Genomic DNA, 11,613 nt, shown 5'->3' on the forward strand with positions numbered 1-11,613 from the left:
ATCCCGAGTAGATTTTGTATATATGTATATATATACATATATATTTATATAAATATATGGTTATAGTTTTCAAAACTATTAATCGAATAAGGTTTATTCGATAACTTTATTTTATTTAATGAATATTATTTTGAATATTATTTTGAATATTCATTCGAGGACTTATGACTCCTTTATTTTATTATTGAATATTATTTGAATATTCATTTGAGGATGTATGACTCCTTTATTTTATTTAATGAATATTATTTATAATATTCATTCGAGGTATTATGACTCCGCTTATTACTGAAATATATTCCTTATTTTATTAAAGAATAAGGTGTCAATAGTCAAACTTATTTTCGATTATTCAAATAAAGATAGTACTTTCATATAAGTATATCTTTGGTTATTTGATATCCATTTCAAGTATAAGTTTTAATACTTCTACTTCGATTATTTTTATAAAGATTATTCTTTATGGGAATATTATTTAAATAATAATATTCAGATATTTTCTAATATATTGGGACTGATTTATTTTGTTAAATCAGCATCACTCCAAACATTCTTAAAAATGTTTTGCGAGTCTTCAAAATGATTTTTAAAAGTTAGAGCGGATCCCAAAATTCATTTTTATATTTAAGATCCTCCTTTCGAAGGGGATTTAAATACTCGCTCAAAACCTGAGGGATCCGGCTTTGTGGTGTATTTTATATTCGCAACAAGGTTGCTGTTTTGTTAAATGAATCGATTACTTACCCAACACTCGGGAAGTAAAATTCTTGGAACAAGTTAATCCATTAACAGGCATCGCCTGGGAAATATCGGTGAGTTCTCCTTTCCAACTAGATACGACTTCTTGGTGGAGCCGTATCAACAAGTTTCTACTTGGGGAAAGGGGGAACGAGCTTTACGTTTCAGAGTCATGGATTTCATCTGAACTAGGAGTGGCGTAAGTGGTCGAGTGGCGCCGGCCCAGCCTTATTATATTGGCCCAAATGGCCTGGAAGTTCCGCTAAGGCGGTCCATTCCTTAGGAGTTCAGTGTTCGGTTGACAAGTAAATCCGACAGGTTCTCCTCTACATGTAGAAAATGGTGGGGTTGTACTACTACGACTGATCATCGTAAGTGGTCTTCCTGGCGCGGCAAACTCCCGTAATGAGTTCATCATCCAATTGGATAATTTCTGCAACACTACCCAGAGCACTTCGATAGAAAGGCTACGGTTGGGCGATTGTTGAGTGTTGGCAGGGTCAAGTTTTCAAAATGATGTTTACATCAAATGAAGTATCTCGTAACTTCATTTTATTTTGATAATATTTTAAAGATTTAATCTATTCAAATCTTGCCTTATAGTCTCATTTATGTGATGAACTTTTGAAGCTAATTATAACTTGAACGGTGGTAGTTCAAGTAGTATTTGGGAAAGATATAAGTATATTGGGGTATCTTGTAACTTCATCTTTTAAACTTATATCTAATTAATAATTGTCTTATGAATGACAAAGATTTTCAGAAAAACGTTGAGACAAGGTTAGATATATGAGATCACCTTGCAACGATATTTTTTTTTATACAGTTATACACTGGGACTTTGTGTATATTGTGCATGGAAGAGGACTTCCAATATTTTGAAAAGTATATATGTATATATATATATACTGAATATTTTGCGACTTCATCGCATTAAGATATCAACTTGGTTCATTTCTTTCGACCAAGACTTTCATGAGTACTATGAGAAGGATCATATATTGTTAATCACTATACATATTATTTTGGTGGGCTTGCTGCTCACCCTTGCTTTCTTCTTTCATCACACAACATCAGATAGACAAGATGAACCGGACCAAGCTCCCGATTCGCAAGAGGTTAGGAGACGTTCCGCAGTTTTCTAGAAGCACTGATGCCGCCATAGCTGAGGTAGGAACTACCAATAGGCTAGGCTTTCAAATTTTGATGTATCAGATTATGTATATAAATGAATTGTAATAATGGCAAAGAAATGTAAATTTATTCAGAAACCTGTTTAAGGTGTATTGGCATATAATTGTGGAATAAAACGACTTGTGATTATTTTTGGATATTCATCTCTGAGACTATAACTTGTGGTGTGTGTGTTTATTGTGGGGTCACAGTACAGAGTAATTGATTATTTATTAAGATTGGGTGTTGTTAAGGGAAATGGAACTCGTGACAACCCGGATCCCCGACCCCGGATTCGGGGGTGTTACAGTTTGGATCTTTAACTATATGTATGTTAACAGATAGGCTCTGATACCAATTGTTAGGTCACACACACACTGTAGAGGGGGTGAATACAGTGTATAGTACACTCAAATCGAACTTTAAGAACTTAAGTAACAGAAAACAAACTTTATTGAAACAATAAACTCTGTTACAGTATGGAACTGTTACCTCTTAGTGATGAACAAATATCACGAGAGCTGCTAGGGTTACAATGAATAATCTTCTCTAATAATGATAACACTTATAGTGTAAAGCCTGTCTGTGTTTATATACTACACAGTTACAAGATAATCGCTAATTGATATGGAATATAATTCTGCTTCCTAAAATATATCAATCAGATATCTTTTCTTCCAAGTATTCCATTCTTTACGGAATTCCTTCTTCATGCATATCTCTTCTTATGTTTATCTTGATCTTCTTTCCTTTAATCATCTACTGTCCTTATCTGATTGTCCTTCAGCACTTAAGTTCTGATATCTATCTTCTGATGATTATCTCCTGATAACATAAGTACTGATATCCTTAAGTCCTGACTTCCAGTATAAGTACTGATCAACAGTTAAGTACTGATTTATCCTGTTCAAATAAGATCTGAAAGCTAAACATAAAACATATTAGCCATGACATTATCAAATATATCTAACATTATAAGTACAGGGGATACGTCACTTAAAACATTTATGTTCCTGTTTGAAAAAAAAACAACAGTTCATTCATATATACTGAACCATATGAGTATGGCCAGGGGTACTTTCCTTGCAACGATTTCTCAGAAGTTCCTAGGGTAGCTTCGCTCGTCTAACTTTAGTCCTTGCAAACCTCGACTGGGATCTATAGTAACAGAATACCCTAATTAGTCATTCTAATATTCTTGATATCCTCATAATCTAATTAACCCAATCCAATAAACCCCACTCATATAATAATATTTATATGGATATTCATATAATCGATACTTACGATAGTAATAAAAAATTTAATACAATATAGTACGCTTCTCGTAGTAAAAATAATTTTTTAGAAAAATTGGACAGCAACTGTTGAGTGGCATTTATGACACTTTATAACACTCTATTAAGTTTTGAATTGGTGTATTTGTACACAAGTTATTGGTGTTTTAATGTGTTTTCTAGTGTTTTTGCATTTCAGGCATTAATCTAGAATTCAGGTGAATTACCATTGATTTGATGCTAATATGGTGTTAGGATGGTGTCCAAGGAATAAAGGCTCATGAAGACCAACTCGTTACAGCAAGAAAAGAAAGCAATTCCAGTTTTTCCAGAAGACCGGCGTGCCCGCACTGTGCTAGCGCGCGTCCGTGCCAGAAAAACATAATGTCAGCACGCCCACGCTGGTGAAGCGCGTGCCCACGCCAGGTCGAGAATCCAGTTTCCTGCTTCAATTAGAAGACTGTTTTCTGGGCTTCTGGATTAATTGGGGTGCTTTTTAAAGACAATAAAAAGACGTTTTTTATAACGGAGCTTAAGGAGAAGACGACAAGAAGACCTATAGCATAATTCAACGAAGGTGAAGAAGATCTAATTTATTCTTGTGAATCTTTATTCTAAGTTATAATCTTGGATGCTCGTTTCTTGTTTTGTTGAACCTAATACTCTAAATTACGTACTTTGTTTATTATTTTTTTATAAAGACTATGTTTATTTTACCATGCTTTCATCGGAACCCACATTGATGATGAGTCCGATTATGGGCTAATCGTTATCGTGGGGTTCTAGCGGATTTATTTATGGATTTCTTTAGTTAATTTGTTTTGATGCCTTAGTGTGTGGTGATTGTATGATAACCTAGTATTGGTTGTGCTTATTCGTCTTATGAGCGTCGCGAACTTATAAGATAGTTTTAATGAAGCGAAAGTGAATTTAAGGGTTTAGAACTTGCCATGCTAGCATAGGTTTATGTGTTATTGTTATGCATGATTCGTAGGTAATTTTAACCATCTTACTTGCCCTATGTAATCCCAATAGATAACTTGTGCATTAAACCATTATGTTGTCAAATTCTATAGACATATAGGGTCTTAATATAATTGGTATTTATTCAGCTTCTATCTCTTTTGTGGATGTCTGGTAGTATGGTACTCGTACGACGAAAGTTGGCGTTTATCAGTTTCGTTTTATCTGATTAGTGTCATCACCATTACATGCTAAGGTTAAGAATGAAAAGGCTATTGAATAAAGTATATAATGAAGTTAGAATCTCATGTTTGTGTCATATATTATTCAACTATCTTTAATCTCTTAGTTAATGTTCTCTAGTATAACTCTCAATAGTTAATCGTAATATAATCAAAACAAAAATTGTTATTCATTTTAGCATTGAATAATAGCCATATCATTGTTGCATAAGTGCATAAATCACAAAGTTAATTTAACTAGTCTCTGGGGAACGAACTAGAAATAATTCTATATTGCTTGCGATCACGTATACTTGCGTGAATTATTAGCGCGTGCTTAGCGACTAACAAGTTTTTGGCACCGCTGCCGGGGACTCGGTGTTAACTTTTAGTTTATGTGTTTGTCATCAGTGATCGTTAAAGTTCATTGACTCGGACATTGTTACTTACCTACTCTTTTCCTTTCGTATTTCAGGTACTCTAGCGAGCGTGTATGCATACGCGTTCGCGGGCTCGTAAGAGAACTCTGGATCAAGCTGGGGGGGAAGCTATAGTGATTCGGAGGGAAATTTTTGAGGATGAAGAGAAAGTAGAAGAAGAAGAAGAAGAAGAAGAAGAAGAAAAAGTCGAGGAACCAGCTTTAGTAGTGATGGGAGATCAAGCAGAAATTCCTAAGGCTTTGATGGACTATTCTCAGCCTAAGATCAATGATATTCAGTCAAGCATCATCAGACCAGCCATCTTGGATAACACTTTTGAGATCAAGTTGAGCACGATTCAGATGATACAGAACTCAGTTCAGTTTGGGGGTTCTCCTACAGAAGACCCCAACATGCATATGGGATTTCATCGAGATCTATGATACTTTCAAGTTCAATGGGGTGACTGAAGATGCTATCAAGCTGAGACTTTCCCATTCTCTTTGAGGGATAAAGCAAAGTGTTGGTTACATTCTCTACCACCAGGGTCTATCACCAAATGGGAGGACCTTGCTCAAAAGTTTCTCAATAAATTCTTCCCTATGGCAAAGACTGCTGCAATCAGGAATGCTCTTACTTAGTTTGCACAATAAACTGAAGAATCTCTGAGTGAGGCTTGGGATCGTTATAGGGAGATGCTAAGGAAGTGCCCACACCATGACATGCCTGATTGGATAATTATAAACTGTTTCTATAATGGTTTGGGCGCACAGTCTAGACATATGCTCGATGTAGCATCTGATGGAGCCTTATGGGCCAAAAGCTATAATGAAGCTTATGAGTTGATTGAGCTCATGGAAGCTAATAAATACCATAATCCTACGCAAAGAATATTGCAAGGAAAGGTAGCAGGAATTCTGGAAGTAAATACAGCTACTGCTATAGCTGCTCAACTTCAAGCTTTGACGATGAAAGTGGACTTTTTGGCTAATTATGGAGTAAATCAAATCACTAGTGTTTATGAACTTTGTGCAGGGGCACATGAAACTGAGCAGTGTGCTATTTCTAGCAAATCAGCTCAATTTCTGAGCAACTTTCAAAGACCACAGCAGCAAGCTCCAGCCACTTATCATCCCAATAACGGAAATCATCCTAACTTCAGCTGGAGCAACAACCAGAATGCAGTGCAACAGCCTTATCATCCATACACAGCAAAGCAGTCTAACCTTCCTGGTTTTCAACAACCGCAATATGCCCCTAGGCAACAACTTCAACTTCAGCAGTTACCGCAAACTAATGAAAAATCTGAATTGGAGGAGTTGAAGCTCATGTGCAAGAGCCAAGTTGTTTCTATCAAGACCTTGGAGAATCAGATTGGGAAAATTGCTAATGCATTACTGAATCATCAACCTGGCACGCTTCCAAGCGATACTGAAGTGCCAGGCAAGAAGGAAGCTAAGGAGCATATTAAGGCAATCACATTGAAGTATGGTAAGGTTGCAAATCCTGAAAAAGCTAATACTCTAGAATCTGAAGTTGAGGCTGAAAAAGTAGAAGTGCAGAAGGAAGCAGAAGTGGAACCAAGGAAGATTACTGTTGAGCATACTCCTCCTGAGGGTAATACATGGGAGAGACAGATCTATCCACCACCTCCTTTTCCTAAGAGGATGCAGAAGAAAAAGCTGGATAAGTAGTTTGAGAAGTTTCTGGAGGTGTTCAAGAAACTTCACATCAACATACCTTTCGCTGAAGCTCTTGAACAAATGCCGAGTTATGCGAAGTTTATGAAAGGTATTCTCTCTCGAAAGTTGAAGCGTGATGACTTAGAGACCGTTGCTCTCACGAAGGAATGCAGTGTTGTGCTGCAACAGAAATTGACTCCGAAGCTTAAAGATCCTAGAAGCTTCACTATTCCATGCACCATTGGAAAGGTGTCATTTAACAAATGTTTATGTGACCTGGGAGCTAGCATCAATTTGATGCCTTTGTCAATCTTCAAGAAGTTGGACTTGCCAGATCCAAAGCCCACTTATATGACTTTACAGTTGGCCGATCGTTCTATTACTTATCCACGAGGCGTGGTTGAGGATATTTTGGTCAAGGTGGATAAACTTATCTTTCCTGCTGATTTTGTAATTCTTGATTTCGAGGAGGATAAGAAGATTCCCATAATCTCGGGAAGACCTTTCTTGGTGACCGGTCAAACCTTGATTGATGTGCAGATTGGTGAGCTCACCATGTGAGTGTTGGATCAGGATGTCACTTTTAATGTGTTCAATACGATAAAGTTCCCTACGGAAAATGAGGAGTGCTTAAAGGTGAAGTTGGTTGATTCTGTAGTTACCTCAGAACTTGATCAATTGCTAAGGTATGATGCCTTAGAAAAGGCCTTGTTGGGGAATTCTGATAGCGAAGATGATGAAGGTGATGAGTAGTTACAATTTCTGAATGCTTCTCTCTGAAAGAGGAAGATGGATATGCCTTTTGAATCTCTTGGAATGGAGGAGCTGAACAGAGCTCCTAAGCGCCTCAAGCCATCTATTGAGGAAGCTCCTACTCTTGAGCTTAAACCTTTACATGAACATTTGAGGTATGCATTTTTAGGTGATGCATCTACTTTGCCTGTTATTATGGCATCTGACCTTTCAGGTAGTGATGAGGAAAAACTCTTGAGAATTCTGAGAGAGTTCAAATCAGCAATTAGATAAACGATAGCAGATATCAAGGGAATTATCCCTTCTTATTGTATGCATAAAATGCTGCTAGTGGAAGGTAGCAAGCCTACTGTTGAGCAACAACGAAGGCTAAATTCTATCATGAAGGAAGTCGTGAAGAAGGAAATTATTAAGTGGTTGGATGCAGGGATCATCTATCCCATTTTGGACAGTTCTTGGATGAGTCCAGTTCAGTATGTACCAAAGAAAGGAGGTATCACGGTCATTACTAATGAGAAGAATGAGCTCATTCCTACTCAAACAGTCACGGGGTGGAGAGTTTGCATACATTACATGAAGCTGAACAAGGCCACGAGAAAAGATCACTTCCCTTTGCTGTTTATTGATCAGATGCTTGACATATTGGTTGGGCATGAGTACTACTGTCTTCTAGATGGCTATTCTGGCTATAATCAAATTTGCATTGCTCCAGAATATCAGGAAAAGACTACTTTCACTTGTCCATTTGGTACTTTCACCTTTAGAAGGGTTTCTTTTGGTTTATATGGAGCACCGGCCATATTTCAGAGATGCATGATGGCTATCTTCTCTGATATGATTGGTCAGAATGTGGAGGTGTTCATGGACAATTTCTCTGTGTTCGTCGATTCATTTGATGAGTGCTTGGAGAATCTAGGTGACATTCTCAAGAGGTGTATTGAGACCAATCTGGTTCTCAATTGGGAGAAATGTCATTTCATGGTGCGACAGGGCATTATTCTTGGGCACAAGATTTCTAGTAAGGATCTTGAGGTGGACAAAGCCAAAGTGGGGGTCATCGAAAATCTTCCCCCACTAATTTATGTTAAGGGAGTTCACAGTTTTCTTGGTCATACGGGCTTCTACAGGCGGTTCATCAAGGACTTCTCAAAAATTTCTAAACCTTTGTGCAATCTTCTAGAGAAGGATGTCCCGTTCAAGTTTGATGACAAGTGCTTGGCTTCTTTTGAGTTTTAAAGATGAGTTTAATCACGGCACTTGTCATAACTGCACCTGATTGGAGTGAACCTTTTGAGATGATGTGCGGTGCAAGTGACTATGCAGTTGGAGCGGTTCTTGGGCAGAGAAAGAACAACATATTTCATGTGGTCTACTATGCTAGTAAGACCCTAAATAGTGCTCAACTGAATTATACTACTACGGAGAAATAACTTTTAGCTATTGTCTATAGTTTTGAGAAATTTCGATCTTAGCTGCTTAGGACGAAGGTGGCAGTTTTCACTGATCATGCTGCAATTCGATATCTCACCTCAAAGAAGGACTTGAAGCCTAGATTGATCAGATGGGTTCTTTTGCTTCAAGAATTTGAGTTAGAGATCAAGGACATGAAAGGTACTAAGAATCAAGTCATTGATCATCTCTCTCATTTAGATGACCCAAGTGCAACTTCACTGGATAAGACATTAATAATTGAGTCTTTTCCCGATGAGCAGTTGTTTGGAGTGCAAGAGGAAGAACCGTGGTTTGCAAACATTGTGAACTACCTTGTGAGTAATATCATGCCTCCCGACTTATCATACGCTCAAAGGAAGAAGTTTCTACATGAAGTGAAGTGGTATATGTGGGATGAGCCATTTCTTTTTCGACAAGGCGTTGAGCAAATCATCAGGAGATGTATTCCTTACAGTGAAACGGGGGGATCTTGCGAGATTTCCACTCAACGGCTTATTGAGGACACTATGGTGGAGAAAAGACAGTAGCTCGTATTCTTCAAGCAGGTTTCTTTTGGCCAACTTTGTTTAAAGATGCTCATCAGTTCGTTTTGAAATGTGATCGATGTCAACGTGTGGGTAATATGTCCAAGAGGGATGAGATGCCTCTTAATGTGTTTTTTGAGGTTGAAGTCTTCGATGTATGGGGAATAGACTTCATGGGGCCATTTGTCTCATCTTGTAACAATCAGTACATCTTGTTGGCGGTCTATTATGTGTTAAAATGGGTGGAAGTCAAGGTGTTGCCAACAAATGATGCGAAGGTAGTGCTTAATTTTCTTCATACGCATATATTCACAGGATTTGGAACTCCGAGAGTCATAATCAGTGATGAGAGGTCGCATTTTTGCAGTCACAAGTTCACTGCTATGATGTAAAGGTATAATGTGAATCACTACGGCTTATTATCCTCAAACGAATGGTCAAGATGAGGTATCTAACAGAGAGATCAAGCACAGTTTAGAGAAAGTTGTGTGTCCATCGAGAAAAGATTTGTCTTTGAAGCTTGATGAAGCAGTTTGGGTGTATAGAAAAGCATACAAGACTCCATTGGGAATGTCGCCGTTTTAGTTGGTTTATGGTAAGGGGTGTCATTTTCCGGTGGAGCTCGAGCATAAAGCGGATTGGGTTTTGAAGAAGTTGAATCTTGATTTGGATGTAGCTGGAAAGAAGAGGATGCTTCAATTGAATGAACTCGATGAGTTTCAACTTCAAGCTTATGAAAATAATAAAATATATAAGGAGAAAGTCAAGAGGTGGCACGATAGGGGTCTAGTGCTCAAATCATTTGTGTCGGGGCAACAAGTTCTTTTGTTTAACTCTCGTCTCCGTCTTTTTCCTGGGAAGTTGAAGTCAAGGTGGTCAGGGATGTTTGTTGTCAAAACTGTGTTTCCACATGGAGCGGTGGAGATTTTTGAGAATGATAAGAGGTTGAAGCATTACTATGGTGACATGGCAAACCGTGAGGTGGTTAGTGCCGTTTTATTGTCCATATCATCTCGCATTTCTATGTCAAGCTAATGACGTAAAGCAAGCGATTCTTGGGATGCAAACCAAGTTTGTTGTACATTAGTAGATAGAGGAAGAAGAAAGGAGAAAAACATAAAAAATCAAAAAAAATCAAAAAATTCGAGGCCAAGTACAGTGGGCCCGGCGCGCCCGCGCTGAGAAAGCGGGGCGGACGCGCCAATTCTCCAGAGACATAGCGCGCCCGCGCTTAAAAGACAGAAGTACGGCGTGTTCGTACTGAGGGCAGAAAAAAGGCAGAAAAAGAAGATAAAATTGGGGACTTCAGTACAAAATCAAATTCTACCCAATTTTTACTCTTCCACATCCCAAATCCCCCTCTCCAAATTAAACCGAAAATTCCCATTATTCCCATAATCAATTCCCACTTCTATTCCATATCTAATTCTCTTCCAACCTCCTATATATACATACACTTATACACAAACTTCTCCATCCCTTCTCAAATTCTCAAACACAATTCTCTCTCAAACACTTATCTTTTATTCTCTCTTATACAATCCCAATGGCACCCAAAAGACAGCAAACTCAAGTAAGCTGTAACACCCCTGATTCTTCGAGTGTAGGTGGTATGAGGCCAAGGTTTTCAACTACCATGGCTGAATCGGAGTATACGAGGCTTCTCTCGAAGACTATAGCCAAGGAGTGTGGTTTTCTTCCATCAGGGAAAGATGGTAAGTTGTTGGAGATGATCTTGGAGATGGGTTAGGTTGTTTTTTATGAGGCACCCGCTGATGTGCCCATGAGTGTGGTTCATGAGTTTTATGCTAATACAAAGGCGGATAAGAATGGTTTCACTGTAGTTCGGGGGATGACGGTGGAGTACAGTGCTGAGGCAATAAGGAGGGTGATTGACCAGCCCGCGAGGAAGCCCGGTCAAGATATTTAGAATGAGAAGACTCTAGAGGAGTTTGATTTGGATTTGATAGTTGCTACTCTTTGTGTGCCTGAGACTCACTGGAAGTTCAAGAGGGGCACGACTGATTATTCCACATTCCCTGCTTCGTGCATGAACAAGTTTGCACGTGCATGGAATTCTTTTATTTGTTCTAACATCATGCCATCTTCTCATATGCATGAGATTACTGGGGAACGTGCACGCTTGTTGTGGGGTATTCTGCAGGGGGACTATGTGGACTTTGGTATGGTGATTCACCAAGTGATTCTGAGATTTTTGCGAGGGAGTACTACGGGTTCTATACCCTATGCGTCCATTGTTACGAAGTTGTGTGTGGCAGTTGGTGTTCATTGGTCAGTACACGAGCAGCTCCAGCTTCCGAGTGCTCCGATTGACAGCACCACTCTGTTGATGATGCAATAGTGGGATGGAGGCAAGCCTGATTTGAAGGGACTTGGATATTCGTTGACCA

The 11,613-nt window shown here is 38.5% G+C and overlaps 1 non-coding gene across 1 annotated transcript; it reads right to left on the reverse strand.

Annotated features, from left to right (window-relative positions):
* Positions 1–5,408: 5,408 nt before the first annotated feature.
* On the reverse strand, positions 5,409–5,515 carry LOC141723196 (small nucleolar RNA R71). The gene has a single exon (XR_012576183.1). It is a non-coding gene; the product is annotated as a small nucleolar RNA R71 (small nucleolar RNA).
* Positions 5,516–11,613: the final 6,098 nt, after the last annotated feature.

The sequence above is a fragment of the Apium graveolens genome, chromosome 4 (genome assembly GCF_009905375.1).
Source record: "Apium graveolens cultivar Ventura chromosome 4, ASM990537v1, whole genome shotgun sequence".
Classification (NCBI taxonomy): Eukaryota; Viridiplantae; Streptophyta; class Magnoliopsida; order Apiales; family Apiaceae; genus Apium; species Apium graveolens.